Below are 11,156 nucleotides of genomic sequence, written 5' to 3' on the forward strand. Positions count from 1 at the left end.
GGGTCGATGTTGCTGCATGGAACGCTCCATTTGTAGCTTGAACCGCTGAAAAGAAGCACCATCAGCTAGCTACAACGGAGGTGAAGAAGTAGCAGCAGAGGCTGTTCGGGAAGTGGTGTACTGATAGAGAAATTGGTAAGCCAGCCTAAGAAACTTAACTCAAGTTTGTACATCCTGGGTTTTTTCAAAGCCTCCTTGTTTGTAAGTTGTAGCTATGATCCAGGGAGATGCATCATCATAGTAGCGATTAGGGATAAAGCTGAACTTAGTTCTCATCGGCATAAACACAAACAGGTGGAGGTCAGAATGATCTCAACTAAAGTCACGCAACTTTTCGGATTCCTAAAACTGGTTTCTTTGCATCAAAATCAGCCGGTGGGAAGAGAGCTCCATTGAATCAAACACACAACAAGTTTTCACGAAACACACACCAGCACGCCACGAAAGCACATCACACCAGCGTAGAACATAGACCCTCACCAGCATCAAGTACATCACGAACGCATGCCAAGACTCACCAGCACGCATGCACACAAGCGCATGCACCAGCACACGTGACTCGTCGGGAGCAGGGCGGCAGTGGCACGCGCGACAAGCTATAGGTCGAGGCCTCCTCCAGCTGCAGTTCGGGAACTCTCCCAGCTGCAAGTCAGCCGGAGGGATGTGGAGACGCTGGTTGACTAGGAGGCGAGTGCGACAGGGTGGGGATGCGGTTGTTGGCCAGAGGGCGCGCGCGGATGGTGCCCGGCGGTGGCGAGGTTGGTGGTTTGGTACCTGCGGCGGCATGGCGGTGCGGGTGGTGGTACGGGCCAACGGCAGTGCGAGCTCGGTGGCGGGATCCAGTGGTTGGCAGTGGTGGCTGGCCGTGGCAGCGGTCGGAGGTGGGGGTGGTTGGGGTGGCGGCGCTGGTGCAGGCAGAAGGTCGCGCCGTAGGAGAGGTTGGGGCCGGGTGGCGGGGAGCTGGTTGGGGCAGAGGGCACCCATGGAGGAGGTGGTTGGGGCAGGCAGGGCAGAGGTGGATGTGACGGAGGGCCGTGGCGGAGGGCAGCGACAGAGGTGGTTGGGGCAGAGGGCGTGCTGCGCGATCTGGCGGAGAGCTGGCCGGCGCGTGGTGGCGGCACATCTACGGAGGCGGTGGTGGTTATGGAGGGCGGGGCAGGGTCGGCGGTGCCGGTTCGGGGCAGGGTGCGGGCGGCGCGGCGGAAGCAGGTATAGGGGGTCGGCGGCGCGCTGGAATCGGGAGGTTGAGGAGAGATCGTGGGTGAGTTTTTTTTTCTTTTCCAGGCGATTAGGGAGTTCGAGAGGATGTGGTCGCAGCTATATAGGACACGCCGTGATCCAAATAGTTATTCTAATCCTTGGATTAGAATAGTGCTACTATATATATATATATATTGCTGCTCTAAGAATGATCATGATGCCCTCATGTCCGTATTTTATTTTTATCGACACCTCTATCTCCAAACATGTGGGCATATTTTTTGATTTCGGCTTTCGCTTGAGGACATGCGAGGTCTAAGCTTGGGGTAGTCGATACGTCCATTTTGCATCATGCTTTTATATCGATATTTATTGCATTATGGGCTGTTATTACACATTATGTCACAATACTTATGCCTATTCTCTCTTATTTTACAAGGTTTACATGAAGATGGGGGATGCCGGCAGCTTGAATTCTGGGCTGGAAAAGGAGAAAATATTAGAGACCTATTCTGCACATCTCCAAAAGTCTTGAAACTTCAAGGGAGCACGTTTCAGAATATATAAAAAATATTGAGCGAAAGAAGTACCAGAGGGGGGGCACCCACCGTCCACGAGGGTGGGGGCGCGCCCTACCCCCCTGGGCGCGCCCCCTGCCTCGTGGGCCCCCTGGTGGCCCTCTGATGCCCATCTTCTACTATATGAGGTCTTTCGTCCAAGAAAAAATAATAAGCAAGCTCACGGGACGAAACTCCGACGCCATGAGGCGGAACCTTGGCGGAACCAATCTAGGGCTCCGGCGGAGCTGTACTGCCGGGGAAACTTCCCTCAAGGAGGGGGAAATCGTCACCATAGTCCTTACCAATGATCCTCTCATCGGGAGGGGCTAAATCTCCATCAACATATTCACCAGCACCATCTCATCTCAAACCCTAGTTCATCTCTTGTATCCAATCTTTGTATCCAAACCTCAGATTGGTACCTGTGGGTTGCTAGTAGTGTTGATTACTCCTTGTAGTTGATGCTAGTTGGTTTACTTGGTGGAAGATCATATGTTTAGATCCATTATGCATATTAATACCCCTCTGATTATGAACATGAATATGCTTTGTGAGTAGTTACGTTTGTTCCTGAGCACATGGGAAAAGTCTTTCTATAAGTAGTCATGTGAATTTGGTATTCGTTCGATATTTTGATGAGATGTATGTTGTCATCCCTCTAGTGGTGTCATGTGAACGTCGACTACATGACACTTCACCCTTGTTTGGGCCTAGAGGGAGGCATTGGGAAGTAATTAGTAGATGATGGGTTGCTAGTGTGACAGAAGCTTAAACCCTAGTTTATGCGTTGCTTCGTAAGGGGCTGATTTGGATCCATATGTTTCATGTTATGGTTAGGTTTACCTTAATACTTCTGTTGTAGTTGCAGATGCTTGCAATATGGGTTAATCATAAGTGGGATGCTTGTCCAAGTAAGGACAGTACCCAAGCATCGGTCCACCCACATATCAAATTATCAAAGTACTGAACACGAATCATATGAACGTGATGAAAACTAGCTTGACGATAATTCCCATGTGTCCTCGGGAGCGCTTTCCTTCATATAAAAGTTTGTCCAGGCTTGTCCTTTGATACAAAAAGGATTGGGCCATCTTGCTGCACCTTATTTACTTTTATTACTTGCTACTCGTTACAAATTACCTTATCACAAAACTATCTATTACCGATAATTTCAGTGCTTGCAGAGAATACCTTACTAAGAACTGCTTATCATTTCCTTCTGCTCCTCATTGGGTTCGACACTCTTACTTATCGAAAAGGACGATAGATCCCCTATACTTGTGGGTCATCACTAATTCATCTCTGAATGTGCAGGTCTCCTGGTCCAAGTCCCCTGTCAGGAAGTGGTTCAACATCAAGGGCAAGGCGCGGGATTTCCATGTGGATAACGACGCTACTGAAGGAAATATGCCCTAGAGGCAATAATAAAGTTAATATTTATTTCCATATATCATGATAAATGTTTATTATTCATGCTAGAATTGTATTAACCGGAAACATAATACATGTGTGAATATATAGACAAACGGAGTGTCACTAGTATGCCTCTACTTGACTAGCTCATTAATCAAAGATGGCTATGTTTCCTAGCCATAGACAAAGAGTTGTCATTTGATTAACGGGATCACATCATTAGGAGAATGATGTGATTGACTTGACCCATTCCGTTAACTTAGCACTTGATCATTTAGTTTGTTGCTATTGCTTTCTTCATGACTTATACATGTTCCTATGGCTATGAGATTATGCAACTCCCATTTACCGGAGGAACACTTTGTGTGATACCAAATGTCACAACGTAACTGGGTGATTATAAAGGTGCTCTACAGGTGTCTCCAAAGGTACTTGTTGGGTTGGCGTATTTCGAGATTAGGATTTTTCACTACGATTGTCGGAGAGGTATCTTTGGGCCCACTCGGTAATGCACATCACTATAAGCATTGCAAGCAATGCAACTAATAAGTTAGTTGCGGGGTGATGTATTACAGAACGAGTAAAGGGACTTGTCGGTAACGAGATTGAACTAGGTATTGAGATACCGACAATCGAATCTCGGGCAAGTAACATACCGATGACAAAGGGAACAACGTATGTTGTTATGCGGTTTGACCGATAAAGATCTTCATAGAATATGTAGGAGCCAATATGAGCATCCAGGTTCCGCTATTGGTTATTGACCGGAGATGTGTCTCAGTCATGTCTACATAGTTCTCGAACCCGTAGGGTCCGCACGCTTAAAGTTAGATGACGGTTATATTATGAGTTTATATGTTTTGACATACCGAAGGTAGTTCAGAGTCCCGGATGTGATCACGGACATGACGAGGAGTCTCGAAATGGTCGAGACATAAAGATTGATATATTGGACGACTATGTTTGGACACCGGAAAGGTTTCGGACATTTATCGGAGTACCGGGGGTTACCGGACCCCCCCCCCCCTCCCTAGGGAACTAGTGGAGAGAGACAGGGGCCGGCTAGGGCAAGAGGCGCGCCCCCTCCCCTTGAGTCTGAATAGGACAAGGAAAGGGGGGCGGCGCCCCCCTTGCCTTTCCCCTCTCCCACTCCTTCCTTCCCCCTCCTTCTTGGATTAGGAAAGGGAGGGGCAAACCTACTTGGAGTAGGTTTCCCCCTCCTAGGGCGCGCCACCCCCTTGGCCAGCCCTCTCCTCCTCCCCCCATCCTTTATATACGGAGGATGGGGGCACCCCATAGACACAACATTTGATCTCTTGATCTCTTACCATGTGCGGTGCCCCCCTCCACCATAATCCACCTCGATCATATCGTAGCGGTGCTTAGGCGAAGCCCTGCGTCGGTAGAACATCATCATCGTCACCACGCCGTTGTGCTGACAAAACTCTCCCTCAACAGTCGGCTGGATCGGAGTTCGAGGGACGTCATCGAGTTGAACGTGTGCAGAACTCGGAGGTGCCGTGCGTTCGGTACTTGATCGGCCGGATCATGAAGACGTACGACTACATCAACCACGTTGTGCTAACGCTTCCGCTTTCGGTCTACGAGGGTACATGGACACACTCTCCCCTCTCGTTGCTATGCATCACCATGATCTTGCGTGTGCATAGGAAATTTTGTGAAATTGCTACGTTCCCCAACAGTGGTATCAGAGCCAGGTTTTTATGCGTAAATCTCATATGCACGAGTAGAACACAAGTGAGTTGTGGGCGATACAAGTCATACTGCTTACCAGCATGTCATACAATGGTTCGGCGGTATTGTTGGATGAAGCGGCCCGGACCGACATTACGCGTATGCTTACGCGAGACTGGTTCTACCGACGTGCTTTGCACACAGGTGGCTGGCGGGTTTCAGTTTCTCCAACTTTAGTTGAACCAAGGGTGGCTACGCTCGGTCCTTGAGAAGGTTAAAACAGCACTAACTTGACGAACTATCGTTGTGGTTTTGATGCGTAGGTAAGAATGGTTCTTGCTCAGCCCGTAGCAGCCACGTAAAACTTTGCAACAACAAAATAGAGAACGTCTAACTTTTTTTGCAGGGCATGTTGTGATGTGAAATGGTCAAGGCATGATGCTATATTTTATTGTATGAGATGATCATGTTTTGTAACCGAGTTATCGGCAACTAGTAGGAGCCATATGGTTGTCTCTTTATTGTATGTAATGCAATCGCCCTGTAATGCTTTACTTTATCACTAAGCGGTAGCGATAGTCGTAGAAGCATAAGTTGGCGAGACAACAACGATACTACGATGGAGATCAAGGTGTCGTGCCGGTGACGATGGTGATCATGACGGTGCTTCGGAGATGGAGATCACAAGCACAAGATGATGATGGCCATATCATATCACTTATATTGATTGCATGTGATGTTTATATTTTATGCATCTTATCTTACTTTGATTGACGGTAGCATTATAAGATGATCTCTCACTAAATTATCAAGATATAAGTGTTCTCCCTGAGTATGCACCGTTGCGAAAGTTCTTCGTGCTGAGACACCACGTGATGATCGGGTGTGATAGGCTCTACGTTCAAATACAATGGGTGCAAAATAGTTGCACACGCGGAATACTCAGGTTAAACTTGACGAGCCTAGCATATAACAGATATGGCCTCGGAACACTAAGACCGAAAGGTCGAGCGTGAATCATATAGTAGATATGATCAACATAGTGATGTTCACCATTGAAACTACTCCATCTCATGTGATGATCGGACATGGTTTAGTTTATTTGGATCACGTGATCACTTAGAGGATCAGAGGGATGTCTATCTAAGTGGGAGTTCTTAAGTAATATGATTAATTGAACTTAAATTTATCATGAACTTAGTACCTGATAGTTTCTTGCTTGTCTATGTTGATTGTAGATAGATGGCTCGTGTTATTGTTCTGTTGAATTTTAATGCGTTCCTTGAGAAAGCAAAGTTGAAAGATGATGGTAGCAATTACACGGACTGGGTCCGTAACTTGAGGATTATCCTCATTGCTGCACAGAAGAATTACGTCCTGGAAGCACCGCTGGGTGCCAGGCCTGCTGCAGATGTTGCTGACAAAGTTAAGAACGTTTGGCAGAGTAAAGCTGATGACTACTCGATAGTTCAGTGTGCCATGCTTTATGGCTTAGAACCAGGACTTCAACGACGTTTTGAACGTCATGGAGCATATGATATGTTCCAGGAATTGAAGTTAATATTTCAAGCAAATGCCCGGATTGAGAGATATGAAGTCTCCAATAAGTTCTATAGCTGCAAGATGGAGGAGAATAGTTCTGTCAGTGAACATATACTCAAAATGTCTGGGTATCATAATCACTTGACTCAACTGGGAGTTACTCTTCCTGTTGATAGTGTCATTGACAGAGTTCTTCAATCACTGCCATCAAGCTACAAAAACTTCATGATGAACTATAATATGCAAGGGATGAATAAGACAATTCCCGAGCTCTTCGCGATGCTAAAGGCTGCGGAGGTAGAAATCAAGAAGGAGCATCAAGTGTTGATGGTCAATAAGACCACCAATTTCAAGAAAAAGGGCAAAGGGAAGAAGAAGAAGGGGAACTTCAAGAAGAATGGCAAATAAGTTGCTGCTTAAGAGAAGAAAACCAAGTCTGGACCTAAGCTTGAGATTGAGTACTTCTACTGCAAGCAGACTGGTCACTGGAGCGGAACTGCCCCAAGTATTTGGCGGATAAGAAGGATGGCAAGATGAACAAAGGTATATGTGATATACATGTTATTGATGTGTACCTTACTAATGCTCGTAGTAGCACCTGGGTATTTGATACTGGTTCTGTTGCTAACATTTGCAACTCGAAACAGGGGCTACGGATTAAGCGAAGATTGGCTAAGGATGAGGTGACGATGCGCGTGGGAAATGGTTCCAAAGTCGATGTGATCGCGGTCGGCACGCTACCTCTACATCTACCTTCGGGATTAGTTTTAGACCTGAATAATTGTTATTTGGTGCCAGCGTTGAGCATGAACATTATATCTGGATCTTGTTTGATGCGAGACGGTTATTCATTTAAATCAGAGAATAATGGTTGTTCTATTTATATGAGTAATATCTTTTATGGTCATGCACCCTTGAAGAGTGGTCTATTTTTGTTAAATCTCGATAGTAGTGATACACATATTCATAATATTGAAGCCAAAAGATGCAGAGTTGATAATGATAGTGCAACTTATTTGTGGCACTGCTGTTTAGGTCATATCGGTATAAAGCGCATGAAGAAACTCCATACTGATGGAATTTTGGAACCATTTGATTATGAATCACTTGGTACTTGTGAACCGTGCCTCATGGGCAAGATGACTAAAACACCGTTCTTCGGAACTATGGAGCGAGCAACAGATTTGTTGGAAATCATACATACAGATGTGTGTGGTCCGATGAATATTGAGGCTCGCGGCGGGTATCGTTATTTTCTCACCTTCATAGATGATTTAAGCAGATATGGGTATATCTACTTAATGAAACATAAGTCTGAAACATTTGAAAAGTTCAAAGAATTTTAGAGTGAAGTTGAAAATCATCATAACAAAGAAAATAAAGTTTCTACGATCTGATCGTGGAGGAGAATATTTGAGTTACGAGTTTGGTCTTCATTTGAAACAATGCGGAATAGTTTCGCAACTCACGCCACCCGGAACACCACAGCGTAATGGTGTGTCCGAATGTCGTAATCGTACTTTACTAGATATGGTGCGATCTATGATGTCTCTTACAGATTTATTGCTATCATTTTGGGGTTATGCTTTAGAGACGGCTACATTCACGTTAAATAGGGCACCATCTAAATCCGTTGAGACGACGCCTTATGAACTATGGTTTGGCAAGAAACCAAAGTTGTCATTTCTTAAAGTTTGGGGCTGCGATGCTTATGTGAAAAAGCTTCAACCTGATAAGCTCGAACCCAAATCGGAGAAATGTGTCTTCATAGGATAGCCAAAAGAGACTGTTGGGTACACCTTCTATCACAGATCCGAAGGCAAGATTTTTGTTGCTAAATTTGGCATCTTTCTAGAGAAGGAGTTTCTCTCGAAAGAAGTGAGTGGGAGGAAAGTAGAACTTGATGAAGTAACTGTACCTGCTCCCTTATTGGAAAGTAGTTCATCACAGAAACCGGTTCCTGTGACACCTACACCAATTAGTGAGGAAGCTAATGATGATGATCATGAAACTTCAGATCAAGTTGTTACTGAACCTCGTAGGTCCACCAAAGTAACATCCGCACCAGAGTGGTACGGTAATCCTATTCTAGAGGTTATGTTGCTAGACCATGACGAACCTACGAACTATGAAGAAGCGATGGTGAGCCCAGATTCCGCAAAATGGCTTGAGGCCATGAAATCTGATATGGGATCCATGTATGAGAACAAAGTGTGGACTTTGGTTGACTTGCCCGTTGATCGGCAAGCCATTGAAAATAAATGGATCTTCAAGAAGAAGACTGACGCTGGCGGTAATGTTACTGTCTATAAAGCTCGACTTGTTGCAAAAGGTTTTCCACAAGTTCAAGGGATTGACTACGATGAGACTTCCTCACCCGTAGCGATGCTTAAGTCTGTCCGAATCATCTTAGCAATTGCTGCATTTTATGATTATGAAATTTGGCAAATGGATGTCAAAACTGCATTCCTGAATGGATTTCTGGAAGAAGAGTTGTATATTATGCAACCGGAAGGTTTTGTCGATCCAAAGGGAGCTAACAAAGTGTGAGATCAAGCTCCAGCGATCCATTTATGGACTGGTGCAAGCCTCTCGGAGTTGGAATAAACGTTTTGATAGTGTGATCAAAGCTTATGGTTTTATACAGACTTTTGGAGAAGCCTGTATTTACAAGAAACTGAGTGGGAGCTCTGTAGCATTTATGATATTATATGTGGATGACATATTGTTGATTGGAAATGATATAGAATTTCTGGATAGCATAAAAGGATATCTAAATAAGAGTTTTTCAATGAAAGATCTCAGAGAAGCTGCTTATATATTGGGCATCAAGATCTATAGAGATAGATCGAGACGCTTAATTGGACTTTCACAAAGCACATACCTTGACAAAGTTTTGAAGAAGTTCAAAATGGATCAAGCAAAGAAAGGGTTCTTGCCTGTGTGAAGTTGAGTAAGACTCAATGCCCGACCACTGCAGAACATAGAGAGAAAATGAAAGATGTTCCCTATGCTTCAGCCATAGGCTCTATTATGTATGCAATGCTGTGTACCAGACCTGATGTGTGCCTTGCTATTAGTTTAGCAGGGAGATACCAAAGTAATCAAGGAGTGGATCACTGGACAGCGGTCAAGAACATCCTGAAATACCTGAAAAGGACGAAGGATATGTTTCTCATTTATGGAGGTGACAAAGAACTCGTCGTAAATGGTTACGTCGATGCAAGCTTTGACACTGATCCAGACGATTCTAAATCACAAACCGGATACATGTTTTTATTAAATGGTGGGGCTGTCAGTTGGTGCAGTTCTAAACAAAGCGTTGTAGCAGGATCTACATGTGAAGCGGAGTACATAGCTGCTTCGGAAGCAGCAAATGAAGGAGTCTGGATGAAGGAGTTCACATCCGATCTAGGTGTCATACCTAGTGCATCGGGTCCAATAAAAATCTTTTGTGACAATACTAGTGCAATTGCTTTGGCAAAGGAATCCAGATTTCACAAGAGAACCAAGCACATCAAGAGACGCTTCAACTCCATCCGGGATCAAGTCCAGGTGGGAGACATAGAGATTTGCAAGATACATACAGATCTAAATGTTGCAGACCCGTTGACTAAGCCTCTTCCACGAGCAAAACATGATCAGCACCAAGGCTCCATGGGTGTTAGAATCATTACTATGTAATCTAGATTATTGACTCTAGTGCAAGTGGGAGACTAAACGAAATATGCCCTAGAGGCAATAATAAAGTTATTATTTATTTCCTTATATCATGATAAATGTTTATTATTCATGCTAGAATTGTATTAACCGGAAACATAATACATGTGTGAATACATAGACAAACAGAGTGTCACTAGTATACCTCTACTTGACTAGCTCGTTAATCAAAGATGGTTATGTTTCCTAGCCATAGACAAAGAGTTGTCATTTGATTAACGGGATCACATCATTAGGAGAATGATGTGATTGACTTGACCCATTCCGTTAGCTTAGCACTTGATCGTTTAGTTTGTTGCTATTGCTTTCTTCATGACTTACACATGTTCCTATGACTATGAGATTATGCAACTCCCGTTTACCGGAGGAACACTTTGTGTGCTACCAAACATCACAACGTAACTGGGTGATTATAAAGGTGCTCTACAGGTGTCTCCAAAGGTACTTTTTGGGTTGGAGTATTTCGATATTAAGATTTGTCACTCCGATTGTCGGAGAGGTATCTCTGGGCCCACTCGGTAATGCACATCACTATAAGCATTGCAAACAATGCAACTAATGAGTTAGTTGTAGGATGATGTATTACGGAACGAGTAAAGAGACTTGTCGGTAATGATATTGAACTAGGTATTGAGATACCGACGATCGAATCTCGGGCAAGTAACATACCGATGACAAAGGGAACAACGTATGTTGTTATGCGGTTTGACCGATAAAGATCTTCGTAGAATATGTAGGAGCCAATATGAGCATCCAGGTTTCGCTATTGGTTATTGACCGGAGACGTGTCTCGGTCATGTCTACATAGTTCTCGAACCTGTAGGGTCCGCACGCTTAAAGTTAGATGACGGTTATATTATGAGTTTATATGTTTTGATGTACGGAAGGTAGTTCGGAGTCCCGGGTGTGATCATGGACATGATGAGGAGTCTCAAAATGGTCGAGACATAAAGATCGATATATTGGATGACTATGTTTGGACACCGGAAAGGTTTCGGACATTTATCGGAGTACCGGGGGTTACCG

General features: G+C 44.5%; 1 pseudogene; it reads left to right on the plus strand.

Moving 5' to 3' along the window:
* The first annotated feature begins 784 nt into the window (after positions 1 to 784).
* Positions 785 to 11,156, plus strand: part of LOC119315649 — a 20,764-nt pseudogene continuing 10,392 nt past the window's right edge.

Source organism: Triticum dicoccoides, chromosome 6A, assembly GCF_002162155.2.
Source record: "Triticum dicoccoides isolate Atlit2015 ecotype Zavitan chromosome 6A, WEW_v2.0, whole genome shotgun sequence".
Classification (NCBI taxonomy): Eukaryota; Viridiplantae; Streptophyta; class Magnoliopsida; order Poales; family Poaceae; genus Triticum; species Triticum dicoccoides.